The 14,956-nt window shown below is 44.6% G+C and overlaps 1 protein-coding gene across 5 annotated transcripts in view; it reads right to left on the bottom strand.

The window, feature by feature from the left end:
• Nucleotides 1-13,918, bottom strand: part of NCOA2 (nuclear receptor coactivator 2) — a 268,578-nt gene extending 254,660 nt beyond the window's left edge. For 2 of the 5 annotated variants that reach the window (XM_070392625.1, XM_070392631.1), the window contains exon 1: nucleotides 13,668-13,918. The gene's annotated coding sequence lies outside the window, so the exon portion shown is untranslated. Of the gene's footprint in view, nucleotides 1-12,184; nucleotides 12,512-13,304; nucleotides 13,415-13,667 lie in introns of those variants that run through there. The other 3 variants (XM_070392628.1, XM_070392627.1, XM_070392629.1) reach the window with 3 other exon arrangements.
• Nucleotides 13,919-14,956: the final 1,038 nt, after the last annotated feature.

Raw genomic sequence — 14,956 nt, 5'->3', positions numbered from 1 at the left:
GTGGAAGGGAAGGAAGGAGGGAGAGAGGAAGGGAGAAAGAAAGAAATATGGATGTGAGAGAGACACATCAATTGGGAGGCAACCCAGGCACATGCCCTTGAACCTGTGACCCTTCAGTGTGTGTGCCACTGAGCTACACGGGTCAGGACAATATTCCCATGTTTTGTTTTGATGTTTTATTTCTGGGGGTGTCTATATCCCTGTCCCATGCAGGAAGATTCACAGCATGATTCATGGCCATTAGCCTAAGAATGTTCTACCTCAAAGAATATTACTTTGAACAAGAGAAGATAACCTCAGTTTTGTCTGTTTTTCCCAGAAGCCTAAAAGTTTCAAGATGAGAGTTATTCAAATACGTGTGTTATTTCTTGTTTTGTTTTGAGTGCTTGTGTTTTTCCCACCTACAGCTCTTACACTGAGGTATCTAAAGCTATGTTAAGAATCTAATTACTACTTTTCCACTGGATTAGGTAGGTAAGACCAAAATCTACACACTACACACCTGTGAATCATGTTTGCCTTTATACTCCACTTCCTCAAGTGAGAATAAACTCCAGATACCCACTGTGATTCATGAGGGAAGAGAAGACTCTATCTTAATAAGTACTAAAGTAAGAAAGAGGTAGTTATAAAGAAACTATAGACACTGGAAATAATTTGGGGATAGGAAAATCAGAAGGGAGAACAAATGAAGACATTGCAAAACACAAGAAACCTCCAAAGTCAAAATTAGGGTGTAGTCAAGTATTCAAGAAACTCAGTTGCCACACTGCAAAAAGACCCAGGAAATTCTTTTCTCTATAATGTTACTCAAAAGAAGTGCTTGAATAAAGGCTTTTTATTTAGCCAAGTGGACTACAAAATTAATGTCTCAATCTCAACCCTCCTCCTGTGCCTAAAACAGAAATTTCTGGGAGGAAAAAACTCCAGTGAGTTCTCTGGCAGTCTATAGGCAGGTGTAACGTTACCTCTGTATTCACATAGGTGTATCTCCTTATGATGACTTGTAGAAAGTATCTCTAGGTTCTAGTACTAATGAGACTTCAGAAAGAGCATGCCATGAAAATGGCCACAATGACACATCTCAAGCAATAAGCTCTCAAAGGTTATGCTTTTCTTCAGCCCTGATCAAATTCATTAATATATTTAACAATTTAATTTCCTAACACTTCTGAAGAAACTGAAGTCTGAATATTGAAAAGACTGCCTGCACAACAATGTGAATGCACTTAATTTTATATGGATTTGACCACAATTACAGTTTTTAAATTAAAAACAACAGACATTTTATAAAGTCAATGTCTGAAAACAAAGAAAAAACAAAAATTAGGGGAACTGTTTCATATTTAAAGAGACTACGGGAGCAAATGCAATGAGTGAACTTGATAGATTTTGGTTTCAAAACCAAAGCTATAACAGATATTTTGGGAACTGAGAAAACTGAAATAGAGGGCTGATAGTTTTCTTAGGTTTAATAGTGGTATTGTGTGCGATTATATAAGACAAGGACTTTGTTTTAAGGCAGTGTACTTTATGGATAAAGGGTCATCTGTAACTCACTTTCAAATAGTTCATCCAATACACGCACGCACGCACACACGCACGGAAATCAGAAAGACAAAAGCACATACAGCGCTAACATGTAATTTCACCACATTATGGAAGCATCATGGGAATTAAGAAAAAGAGGGACACTGCATGTCACAAAGCACCACCCTGCTTTTCCACTTGAGTTGTGTACTGTTTCTACTACCTAATAGATAATTAGTTGGTGACAAAGTATGGATAGATGACAAACAACCTCCTAACTCAGTCTGCAAATCAAGTGATCCACAAAATAAGGAACTATCTGTTTGAGTAGAAATTTGGGGAGAGGGTTGAGAATATTTTTATAGGTGTTGTCACAAATACAGGCTAATGTGTGGACTATAAAGGCTTTGCTCTTTGGAGAGCTGAAGAATTTCATTATTTTATCTATTGAGACATCAGCCCTTCAAGTGACAGTTTCATTCTCTTCTTCAAAGGAAGTATTTAAGTGCCAACCCAGGTGTACTTTCTTTGTATTTGGTTTTGTTTTATTACCCTTTCTAAACTCCTAAATTTCCCCAAGGTTTTTTTTACCTTTTTTTCCTCCTCTTTCCACTATAAACTGAGATTATTAATCCCTCTTCTCACCATAGTGTCAAAATATTCTGCAGGGGAATTTAATATAAGTCTGGGTATAAAAAATGTTCAGTTTTACTAAAGCAACAAAGCCAAAAATTTAAGTCTTTGCTGTTTCTGATTTGGAGATAAGTGGACTTTTTTCTTTTTCTATCAAGCACTTTTTTGTATAATCTATAATCAATGTAAGTAACTTACCAATAACCTTGAATATTGTTGGATTCCATCTCTTTTTATTTTGATTGATTATATACTTTGCTATTAACTAAGATCAATAATATAAACGCCCAAATAAATTGAGTTTTATTTCAAAAGATGGCTTCCTAATTTTTAGAATAACTCTTAGTTTTCTCTTGGCAAACCAAAGAGCATGCAAACCAACACGTTCTCAGGAGGCCAGAAAGAATACACTAATAGGTACAAAGGCTCAGGGAAAGAGGAGAAAGAGGGGAAAATGTGTCTGTGACAGACCTAATTAGTAAGTGTTTGGGAATGTCCTTCTGTAGTGCATGGGGAATTTTATTATAATAAAAGGGTTATGTTGGGAAGATCATTCTATTAATGACTTACAATACAGATGGAGAATTTGTTATATGAGTCCAAAATACAGTTTAAAAATGAAAGCCTTTTGCTGTTCTGGTATACTATTTGAGAGGAGGGGAAGAATGAATGAAAAAAAAAATATATATATATATATATATATTCCATCCTTACTTTTCACCAATTTTGGCAAACCAATAAGAAAACAGGTGCAATTTCCTATTGTGCCTATCTTAGATAATAAGCCAATGCATAAAATCATTTTAGGTATATTTATAGAACACAATAGACAGATGAATTTGAATACCAGATTAATCAAAGCATTTTAGTTCATGGTTTTCCTCCTTGATATTAAACTCCAAAGAACATATACCAAAAATTATAATTTGTACTGCAATGGGAAAATATTCTAATTTGCTTTACTAATTAATCCTCCACATATTTATCTGAAACTTCAAAAAAAAGTCTGTATAAGTAGCCTATTCCACTTAAATTAACAAGTACTATCAGCTGACTTCTCAATTTGATAACTGATAAGCTAGTAGTACATCCTTAAAAATCTTTCCAACTACAAGGGCATGTACCTGCTACTCTGGATTTATTGTATATATACCTTCACTAATTTATCAATTTCAGTCAAGGCTGTTCTTGTGCATCAATATCTTTAATCTGCAGGGTCCTAACCTCTTTAGCTTAGATTTAGCACAGCAACTCCTCTGGAGGCCATGTCCAATTTCTTCCTGATGCCATTCTCCTTCTCTCCCATCAGACACTCAATACCTTTCTCAACGAAAATAAACACCTATGAAAAATGAGGCTGCTAGAGACACCTGAAGCTCACTGGGAACTTTCTAAGAAGTGAATAGAAACGGCTTGCATAGCCGGGAAAACGCTTTGTCCCTCAGGGAGAAGGCTCCCTTGACTCCTCTTGAGGGCAAAGAAGCTGAGCCTCTGAAAATCATAAGCCCCCGAAAGCCTTCCTTTGCCTTACCTTGTTCTTATCTGTTCTTGGGTGGAGTAGAAACCTCACTTCTCAATGAAACAGGGAAAAGAATCCCCCAATGCTCAGTTTGGTTGTGCAGAATATGGGGTGGAAGAGCAGTGGGGTTCAGTGGTGCCTGAAGGGAGCGGGCCACCTGTTCCAGAATTAAGGATGCAGATCAGAAGACTCTACACATGAGCCGATTAACTTCCAACAAGTCAGCCAATCACTGAACTGTGTCTGTGCTAAGTGATCTGTTTTCAACCTAATGGTTTCTTTAACAAATAGCTAGCTTCTTCACTCAAAGCTGTTAGCAGAGCAAATCTGTTTGGTAAAGGGGGAAACCGTAGAACATGATCACACATGAAATACTTAATGATGGTAACAGACTTCCCCATAATCTTGATTGTGTTCCCTTCACTACTACCCATCTTTCATATCCAATTTTATGAAAAAAATTAAGAAAGTCAAGGAAGATGAAGGTTAGAGGAGGCAGAGAAGAAAAGTCTATGAAGATTTATTCCCAAATTGAAGCACTGTGAAGTTTTGCCATTTTTTATCATTCTATCCTCACTTCAAATACTGGGCCACACTGGGCTTAGTCTCAATGCACAGCACACCCAACACAGCATCCACAGCAGGCTGCAGGCACACGGCAGTCACCTCAACACCCGCACAGACCTCCTGCCTGTCTCCATAATTCTCACAACCAGCATCTGGAATTTCAAGAAAGCTAGTATGTTAAATTTGTAGAAATTCATACACTCCTGACACTCAGATTTTTAGTAAGGAATTGCATATTCCTTATTTAGGTATCTAAAAATACATGTGAAACTATTTTCCACCTATGTTCCAACAATTCCAGAGGTGATTACCTATTAAACATATTTATGAATAATTCTATTTTGTAAATACAGGGTGGAGCAAAAGTAGATTTACAGGTATGAGTCCACAAAACACAGTTTATTCTTGTATTATTATTTATTAACTATTGTATTGTTTTCCATATGAACAACTGCAAACCTACTCTTGCCCCACCCTGCATATACACAAGCACATTTTAAAATGTATTTTTAAAAATTTGTTATCCATGTAACTAAATTTTCCACTTAGTTTGACTCAAGTAAAGATAGTTTCCTCTAAGATATGCAATTTTTAAATTTACATAGACAATTACTAAAAGCTTTTCATCATTAAACATTAACAGAACTAGAAATCTTATGGTAAGTTAATGTTAAATATTCTTACAAACGCCACTGTAACACCCAACACAGGAAGTCATTTCACGTTTGACTCAGGAGCTGATTGTATAAGCAGGAGTCAGTCATCGCTAAAGAAGACCGTCCTCACTTAAGGGTACTGCAATGGGCAGAGATCAGTCAGCAACAACAGGAACTTCCACAACTCATGCACACTCTGCAAGTTAAGCCTTGGAGATGTGGGATCGCATTTCATGTAACACGCTAAATGAATAACAGAAAATACCATGCATTACACTTTCATCTGTGACAACAGGTCTTCAGCCTCAGCAGCTGGAACACTAAAAGCAGTGCGTGCCGATCTGCACACGTGCCAAGGTGGAAGAGTTCCCTGAAAGCTCTCCTCACTCCCGGCAAACAACTGAGCAGACAGAAGAATTCCACAAATAGCAGAGCAGAAGTCAGATGACTGAATGTATTATCAGCCTCCTTTTGGGACTACAATATCTCAACACCGCGTCATCCATGCTACATGGATTGAAAAATATCTGAAAAACATGCACCACACAATCATCACCTAATAGTTAAATATACTAAAATTAAATATATTTTAAAGAAATAAGAAGTCAACTATCTCTATCATTGTTTCATCCTTTCTAAACCTGCATCTCCCCAGAGTGCTCGCTAATCTATTTCCTACCTATTCCCCACAATCAAGCGTTCTTGAGCTGATTTTCTGATCTTTTTATTATGCAAAACAATAGGCAACCTGAATAGGATTTTTCAAAATACATTCCTACCCATTTTCCCTTTCCTAGTAGTGAATTACTGTGTTATTTCAACAAAGCACTGGATAAGACACATCCACACTTACCCTGGAAAAAAAGTGCAGCCTGCCAGCTAACAAGAAAATAAGTTAAGGGGGCAGGGCTACGGGGCAACGCTTGCCTGGGTTCAAATTCCTCTCCGGTAGCCTGGCTAGGTGACCTTTGGAAAATTATCTGACAGCCCTATGCCTCCACTTCCTGAACTGTAAGAGGGAAATGATATTGTTATATCACTGTGTTACAGTGAGAAATATACAAGAATATACACTCAGGGCACCTTAACCCTGCATCAGCACTCAAAAAACGTTACCTGTTTTTACTTCATTCATTATGGTTCTTATTTTGTAAAAATTAAAAGAAAAAAAGAGAATCTTGTAATTTAAGAATTGTTCAACTCTGGGCTGATGACTAAAAAAATCTAGAGACTATTTGTAGGTCTTAAGAAACATCTGTCCAGGTTGAGATACCTGCTGACAAAATTTGCAGGGTTGGAACTAAGCAAATCTATTCATCCTTTTTATGGATCAAACAACAGGACTGAGAGCCTTATAAAGGCCTGCAAACATTTGCTTATCAGATTTTTTAAAAAGAAGACATGCTTAGACTCACCATTCCCTCTGATATTTATGGTTTCCTTTCCTACTCACTGGTCAAGGTTAACCCCCCGCCTCCCCGCCCAGGGTTTTGCCCATAGGCACAATGACTTTATACCCTCTAAACGTCATCTTCTTCTGGAAAATGGCGGTGACCTCTATTTTATAGGTTGTGGCAAGAATGAAAGAATGGAATACACCTCAAAAGATCTATACAGTAGTCCACCCTTACCCGATGTGGATACCTCCCAAGATCCCCCAGTGGATGCCTAAAACCAAAGATAGTACCAAACCCTATGGATACTGTTTTCTTCCTATGTATTCACACACAAGATCTAAAAAGCCCAAAGTGAGGTTTAAGTTGTTCATCAGGAACCTATGATAAAGTTTAATTTATAAATTAGTCAATTTCATGGATATGAGAATCATTCTTACCGTAGATTTTAGCAACCTCAGCATATATATGTGTGTGTGTGTGTGTGTGTGTATACTGCATATACACACATACTGTAGATCTTAGCAACCTCAGCATACAATTTTTTTTCTTTATTAAGTAAAAAACTTTCCCTTTTCACTTAAACGAAGCACTTAGTGGCTTCTCTTTGGCATATCAGAATTGCCAGCATCACCACTCTTTGCTATTTGGGTCCATTATTAAGTAAAATAAGGGTCACTTGAACACAAGTCCTGCAATATCACAGTCAATCCAATAACCTAGATGGCTACCACGTGACTGACCAGTATGGAGGCACTAGACAAAGGAATAAGTCATGTCCTGGGTGTGATGGGACGGGATGGCATAGGATATAATGAGATTTCATCACTCTACTCAGAAAGCAAACTGTTTAAAACTTAGAGTTTGTGAAAGCTGCACAAGGCAGTTTTCCATCCTTTACAAACCTAAGATGGGAAGGCCTAAGATATGTTAGTCTTAAAGCAGGAACAATGCACAGATAACCCACAGAAATGGGAGGTCCCTGATGTGACCTTCAACCAACTACAGATTGCCATCCTGACCACACATGATTTCAGAGGACATAACCATTAGAATCCTATTTTCAGGGGGAAAAACCCAAACCCAGATCAAAGCAGTTTTCTGACATTATATAATTAAAATTACACACACACACACACACACACACACACACACACCAATCTTTAGCATGAAAGCAAGTTGAAAATTAAGGTGAACATGTCCCTTTCTACCTTCTCCCCAACCAAAAACAAAACAAAACAAAAAAAAAACCCGCCCACTCTAAGTTCTTCATTTAAGCACCGAACTTGAAATGGATGGTTTATACTTTCTGTGGACCCTGAGAAAGAAGAAAGTTACTAAGGAGAAATTCTGGCGGCACTGGACTCAAATTTAAAAAAAAAAAAAAAAAGAGCCTAGCAGCCATTTCTAGACAGGTGCCTCTCACTCAAGCAATGTTTCAGGGAGAAACCTGCACTGAATTGCCTGCCTGCGTCGTGTTGGTGCCATATGAGCCAGCCCTATAAAAGATTTTCTGGAATTGTATTTCAACCAATAGAACTGATGCTTTCCCTGACCTATTAGAGCTGTGCATGTCAGCGGTATCCCATCAGCATTTTCACTAAACAATCAGAGCAGTTGCACTCTGACCAATCAGGTCAGTGGCTTTTAGACCAATCAAACTTAATGATTTGGAGTCCTCATTTGTATAAGGACTGACCAATCAGGGACCAAGGGCAAGGATTTATCTTTATGTAAGTCAGTGCTCCTCTGGCTCCCAGAGCAGACTGGAGCAGACCAGAATTGCCTCACAATTGAGCTGTGTGCACTGAGTGAAGTATCCTTCCTCACCACACCTCAAATTGGGGGTTCCTATTGGTGTTGAATTGGCACCAACACCATCAGTTGACATATCAAAGTAAACTCCCAATTCTGGAAGACTCAAATACTCATCAAATAAATAACTAAACAAATTAAAACAATGGTTAAATGAGGCAAGAATTCAAAGAAACAGATCAAAAAAGCCCAAAGTGAGATTTAACTTGGCCATCAGAAACTCTTAACAGTTCATGACTGGCTGCCTGTAAGTGACAAATTCTGCCAGAATTAACCTACTAACTTCAATTCTCCATGTACCCGTCAATTGATACCCAAAGGGGAGATTGCCCTTTTCTTCCAGAACCTTGAACTATTGCTAGTAACCTCTATCTATAAGCAGCTCTCCTCTATGACTTATATCAAGGTTCTATGTCCCAAAGCCTCAAAAAGCAGCTAAGTAAAACACTGCCATCGGCCCCTGCTTATTTAATTCTTCTCTAGAAATTTCTAACTACAGAACCAACTGAAAATTGTCCTAGAATCAATGTTTCCACAATTTCATTATGTCATCACAGCCACTGGAAGCCAGAAATGTGGTCAGATGAATGTTTTATAGGGAAAACACATAAAATCTTTACCCTTAAAAGTCAAGAGTATTATGACCTACATGCAGACCAGTTTCTTCACAAGTTTACTTTTAAGAATTCCACTCCTTTTCATAACCAATTTGCCTCAGTTTTTATAACAGTTTCAAAAAATATCCACAGAAGTCATATATTCTCACCCCTATTTAGAAAATAGTATCTAGAATCCATAAAGTATATTTTCTTTATGCGGACTGGTTTGAGGGTCTATGACACTAAAATTATATTTTATAGCTTTTCCAGACATTACTTTTAATAGACTTTAAAGAGTAATAGAACATAATATTCTTTCTACACTTTGCAATTCATAAACCCTTCTATGAGCCTTTAAAACAAAAAGAAAACAAACACAAACGCTAAGAACACCTTTTCTGTTTAGAAAACAAGACATAGAGGTAAAATTTGCTTGAGTAATGAAAGAATATAAAAAATTGGGTTTCGTTCTGTTTTCTCTTAAATGGCTTTCATTATTGGTATATAAATATAGTCTGATTATTTCATTAGAAGAACAGCTCTTGATTTGCTGCTGTTTTATGATTTACTGTAATAAAAGAGCAATACCTTAAAAACAGTGGCTATTTCTCCCTCCTATTTTCTTAATTTAAAATTGATAGAGCATGTAATAACATAATCACCAAAAACTATAAACACAAACTATTGAAAGGCTAGTAATTTCTTAAATAGCAGTATTGCCACAAAAATAGCTAAACATTATGTTTTTAAATATAATTTCAACCATGATATAATAATGGCGAAAATATCAAATAAGGACACACTGTGCATTTCAGAAAACTAATCTTCTTGGAAAATTGTTTAAAAAGACACACACACACACCCTTTTTTTTTTTTTGGCTACACAACATCCTAAGGCAGTGATGGCGAACCTACGACACGCGTGTCAGAGGTGACACGCGAACTCATTTTTTTGGTTGATTTTTCTTTGTTAAATGGCATTTAAATATATAAAATAAATATCAGAAATATAAACCTTTGTTTTACTATGGTTGCAAAGATCAAAAAAATTCTATATGTGACACGGCACCATAGTTAAGTTAGGGTTTTTCAAAATGCTGACACGCTGAGCTCAAAAGGTTCACCATCACTGTCCTAAGGAATAGTTATTAAAAGAATCATTTTTAAACACAATTTTTTTTTTCAAGAAATCCAAGCTGTCAACTTATGGGTCATATTTCAACCTGATGCGATTTGAAACAGCTAAGGTACTGAATCCTTATACATCCTAAAAACAGGGTGTATAATGGAAGCGCTGCTCCTCACAGGTCCTTGATGCTAAGGCTTGGAAAGCTTTAATATGGCATAACTACCGATGAAGCCCTTTATGCACTCTTATACCACAGCCCAAGTCCCCCTCCAATCCTTAAAATTTACATTTCCAGTAAAATGCTTCTCTAACTCTGAACAAGTCATGTAAATTATACTGAACCAATGAAGGGTTAAAATCAGAGCCAAACTATCTAAAAAATATTAAGTTCATAATTGGTGAGCTCTTTTTCTACCCTCTGCTTCAGTATCCTGACATCTAAAGTCAAAGAACTCCTCTGGTAAGACTGAAATTCCCAGGAGGAGGGAGGCTCAGATCCAGTCTGAGAGCACACAATGGAATCACAGCTGACGATGCACATCTTTTTCTAGATGTCTCCATATGCTTGAGAGGCTTCTCCCCCCTCGCCAGGCATTCAGGGACGTGCTACTCTCTGCCACCAAGAATAGGAGAACATTTTCAAAGATTGTTGCAGAAAATGAAGTAAAACAATGTGTTGGTCTCGAGCATACAAAAGAGAGAGAAGGGCCCACGTCAGAGTGGCCATCAGTAACTAAATTAACTAATGATGGGGGGAGGGGTGAATGTTGTCAAATTTTGAATGTTGCTTAATTTATAATACCTCCTACTTCTGGCAGCTGTTTATTTTATCTTGGCAATTTTTACTATTCTATCACTAAGATAACACCTCAAGGGTTACAGCAAAATGCCATTAATTTTTGTCTCAATGAATACTCACAATTATACTGGATTGGAAACTCACATTTATAAATTTGAAAATGGTACGTTACAAAAGAACGCATTTGCAGGGTGTGGTAGTCCCCCTAAAACTACAGTCCCCCTCTATTCTTTCTTAGTAACCCAATATTAATAAAAGCTAGAGAAACTGGTATAGATAAGATAAATATCATGCAGATAAAATACCATAAAAAACACACACACAAAACCCTCACCAGATCAGTTAAATTCATTGGATACTGTTCACAAAATGGACTCATTCTCAATTTAATATTATTCATTCCTTGAACTCTTCAAGATTCTGCAAATTCCAGTTGGAAAAGCAGCCTTGCTGCTGTCAGTGTGCACTAACCTCACCAACAAAGAACAGGAGCTCACACACAAAAAAGCAGTGGAACAGCTGCTGTCTTTTTAAAAGACAGCTTTTCCTTCGGAGCAACCTGTGATCATGACGGAGAACCCAAAGACCTGCCCTCCCTATTCTTAAAAGTCAAGAGTTGATCAAGTCGCTGGACTGAAGGCAACCAACCGCTTAAACCCACCAAAATGTCTCCTCGCCTTGCATAAGCCAGAAAAGTACCCACATGCTGGGCAATTTAGCAGTGTTTACGAAAAATTAAAACAGTTTATTTTTAAGAATCTTTTGTTGTTGGCAAACTACGTTTTACTCCGACTTCTTTCCTGTAGATAAATATTCTTTGATTAGCTGTGCTCCTTCAATACCAACGCTTTATGTTTCAAACAGTGAGATGCTTTGGTTCCTAATTTCATTTTGTTTACCCAAGAAAGGGGGGGTGGGGGGGATACATACCAGAAAAACCACAACTTTTTTTTTTTTAATGTCCTCCCCAGATGCCGAACTTTCAAGTGCACTTTGGGAATTGGCGGTCTAATTAAAAAGGAACCAGTGAAGCCATTACAAACAATGATACTTTACTCTCCCAATCATCAATCGACAGAAGGCTCTACTCATTTTCAAAGTGCCCTTCCAAATCTCACAGTCCCCACGCCGGGGCAGCTGAGTGACACTGAGGTCGAGGTACACAGACAACTCCTGCGACCCTCGGCCCGTGCACCGGGAGCTCGTGTCCAGAACACGATCACGACAATATATGCCATTTTAGAAACGGGCCTCAGAGTTCCTGCCACATCGTGAGCGGCTTTAAGGCTTCGTCGTGTCTAAAGACAACGTCTCTCGTGATGCCAGAGAAATAAAGTATCTCGGGCCCCTCTGCGTGTCTCCCCGGGTCACAGCCCCTGCGAGTGACACTACCCTCCAGCTCGCGGGGCCGGCGACTAGGGATGGACGAGAGTGGATAGCTCTCGGCGTCTCCATGACTCCCCCGCCCGCGTGCAACTCCGCTCCAACTGGTCCGGCGCAAGCCCCGCCCCCTCCCTTCCTCCGGCCGTCGCGATTGGCTTACCCACACCTTCGATTGGCTCCCTGCCCCATCCGTCACACGCAGCGAGATTCGGGTCGGTGGGAGGGGAAGGCATTGGCGGAGGTGGAGTGGGAGTGGGATTCGAGGACGCGGCGGCGGCGGAGGGTGTTGGAGCTCGGTGCGGTTGGGGAAAGTTTCCCCTGCCGGTGACAGACCCGGGGGCGCTAGGCCCAGCCCGGCTCCCGGCCGGGGCGAGGGTCTCGGGTCCCCGATTCCCACCCCTCGGTCCCGCAGGCCCCGGAAACCACTAGGGGGAGGGGGAAGAGGGAGGGACCAGCTAACCAGGGACCGACCCACCCCCGATCTCGGCGGGGACGCTGCCGGGACTCCCCCGGAGGGGCCGGGGGCAGGGGGCGCCCGCCCGGAGAGACCACCCTGGCCCCCTCCCTCGGCAGCCCCCGGGGCCCGAGAGAGCAGGGTCCTTGGGCTGGGACCGCGGGCCAGAGGCCCCCTCCCGCTCCCCCCCGGGGCCCTGAGGGCCTGTGCCTTCAGGGGCGGGGAGAGGAGGAAGGGAAAAGGGGGCGCTGGCGAGCCAACCCGGAACCTCCCGGACCGCCTCCCGCCCCCGGCCCCGGCCCCAGCGCGCCTCCGGCACACCAGCCCGCACCCAGAAAGTTAAGTCAGGGGCGAGCCCGGCTCGGCGCCGCCGCAGCCCGGCCCCCGGCTCCCCGCCCCCACCGCGGCCCGGCCTGCGCGGCCCCGGCGCCCCGCCTGCCAGCTCCTTCCCGTCCGCCCGCGGCGCCCCTCGCCCCCCGCCCCCGGCGCTGACACGGGCCCGGCCCGCCCGCCCGCCCGCCGGGCCGCGGCTCCCCTCTGCCCAGCATCGCACCCCGCCGGCCGCCCCCGGCGCCGCGCTTCACCTTCACACACACCCCCGGCACTTCCCGAGCCCGGCCGCCCCGCGCCGGCGCCCACCCGCGGCTGCAGGCGCTCCGCGTTGCCATGAAAGAAGGCATCTCCTCCGAGCCCACCTTCCCGTCCCTGCTCGCTCCCTCCGAGGGGGCAGGAGCCGCGACCCCCGCGCCCGGCCCGGCGCCCGGCTCCTCCGGCGGGGGCTGCGCCCGCGCCCCCGGCCTCCCTCCCCGCCGCCCTCGGCACTCACCTCCTGCCGGCGCCGCGGGCTGCAGCCTCCACCCGCCGCGCGCTCCGGGACCGACTCCCGAGCCCTCGCGCGGCGCTGGAGCGCCTCCTTTCTCTCCTGGGGACTCCGCGTCTCCCCGCCGCTTCCCGCCCGCCCCACCCCCCGGCCCCAACTCCCCGGCCCCGCGGCGCCTGCGGGATGCAACTCGGCGCCCCGCGCCCCCGGGCAGCGGTCCCCGCGCACACAACAGCCCTCGCCCCGGCGCGCGGCGCTGCCCGACTCCGCGCTGGAAGCGCAGCCGCGGCCCGGGGTGGGGAGGCGGCGCCCCCCGCCCGCCGCCCGCCCCGCGCCCGCCCTCGCGGCCCCCGGGGAAGGCGCGGTTACCCGCTCGGGTCGGTCACGCCGTCAGGTGCCGGCTGCCGTCGGCGCTGACCTTCGCCGCCGAAGCCGTGGCGGAGGCTGCGGCCGCCATGTTCCCGTGTTAATAACTGCTGCCTGGTTGTTTATTTCAATGGAGATCCTCCCCCAACTCCCTCCTCCTCCGCCTCTCCTCCTTCTCCTCCTCCTCCTCCGGCGAGTCTCCGCACTCGCGGCGAGAGACACAGACCGCGCGAGCTCGGGAGAAGGGGAGGGGGCTCGGGGGCCGGGCCGCCCCTCCCTCCGCCTCCCTGGCCGTGGCCGCCTTCGCGTCTTGTCACCGGGGAAGGGACGGGGCGGAAACTTGCCTCCCGCGCCCCCGGGGAGGGGGCCGGGGCGCCCCGAGGGCGCGCCGGGGAGCAGACCCTGGCCGCAGGGTCTGCAGCATCTTCGTGGGCAGAGTCCTCCGAGAAGGCGACCCGGGGGAGGTGGACAGTGAGGGGGGGAAAGGGGACAAAATGGGTGACGGCGGTGGACGGAGGGTGGCCGAGGGGTGCCTGGAAGTGAAGGGAGAGTAAACAGATGACTCCACGGGAGGGCAAAGGGCAGCGCCAAAAAGAAAGCGAGCTGATGGGGCTGCCCGCGAGGAGGGAGCTGCCCCCCGACCCGGGGCGGGGAGAGCCCAGGGCCAGGTCCGCCCGGGCAGCCTCCCGGCCGGGCCCCTCGGCCAGCAGCCGGCACCCCCCGGGCGCACCTCGCGCGCCCCGCGTCGGCTGCTGCGCCCGGGAGGCGCCCCTGGTCCAGCGCGGCGTCCTCGGCGGCGGCGAGGACGGGCGTCTCCAGCTGCAGCCCCATCTCTAGGGGATGGCGGGGTGCGCCCGCCGGAGGCGAGCCTCCCGGGGTGCCACCCAGCACCTGCACGAGGAAGGCAAAGTGCACGCAGGGTGCAGCCTGCCCTCGGTGCGCATTCTGGTCACGACGAGAGTCACAAAAGTTTGTTTTTTTATTGGGTGGTCCACTTTCCAGACATCAGAAAGCGGTGTTCGGGGGCGCAGAGGGTACCACCGACACCTGAGGACTCTCATTGGCTGAAGGGTTACTAGGGTCAGTTTTATGCTTTGGAGAAGCCAGTTCTTCTGAACTTAGAATAATGCGGCGGGGGCGGGAGGGAATGAGCAACATTTATTTAACAAGTTTCCTTACTTTTAGTCTCATAGTAAGAAAGGTCGCTTGTATAGACAATAGTGTTTATTGACCACTTACTCTGTGCTAAGTGATTTAGATGCACTAGATTTTGATCTTCAAGCCTTACCAAA

The sequence above is a fragment of the Myotis yumanensis genome, unplaced genomic scaffold (genome assembly GCF_028538775.1).
Source record: "Myotis yumanensis isolate MYYU_CA2020_CCGP unplaced genomic scaffold, mMyoYum1.0.hap1 SCAF_15, whole genome shotgun sequence".
Classification (NCBI taxonomy): Eukaryota; Metazoa; Chordata; class Mammalia; order Chiroptera; family Vespertilionidae; genus Myotis; species Myotis yumanensis.
This window is presented reverse-complemented; position numbering and strand designations above follow the sequence as displayed.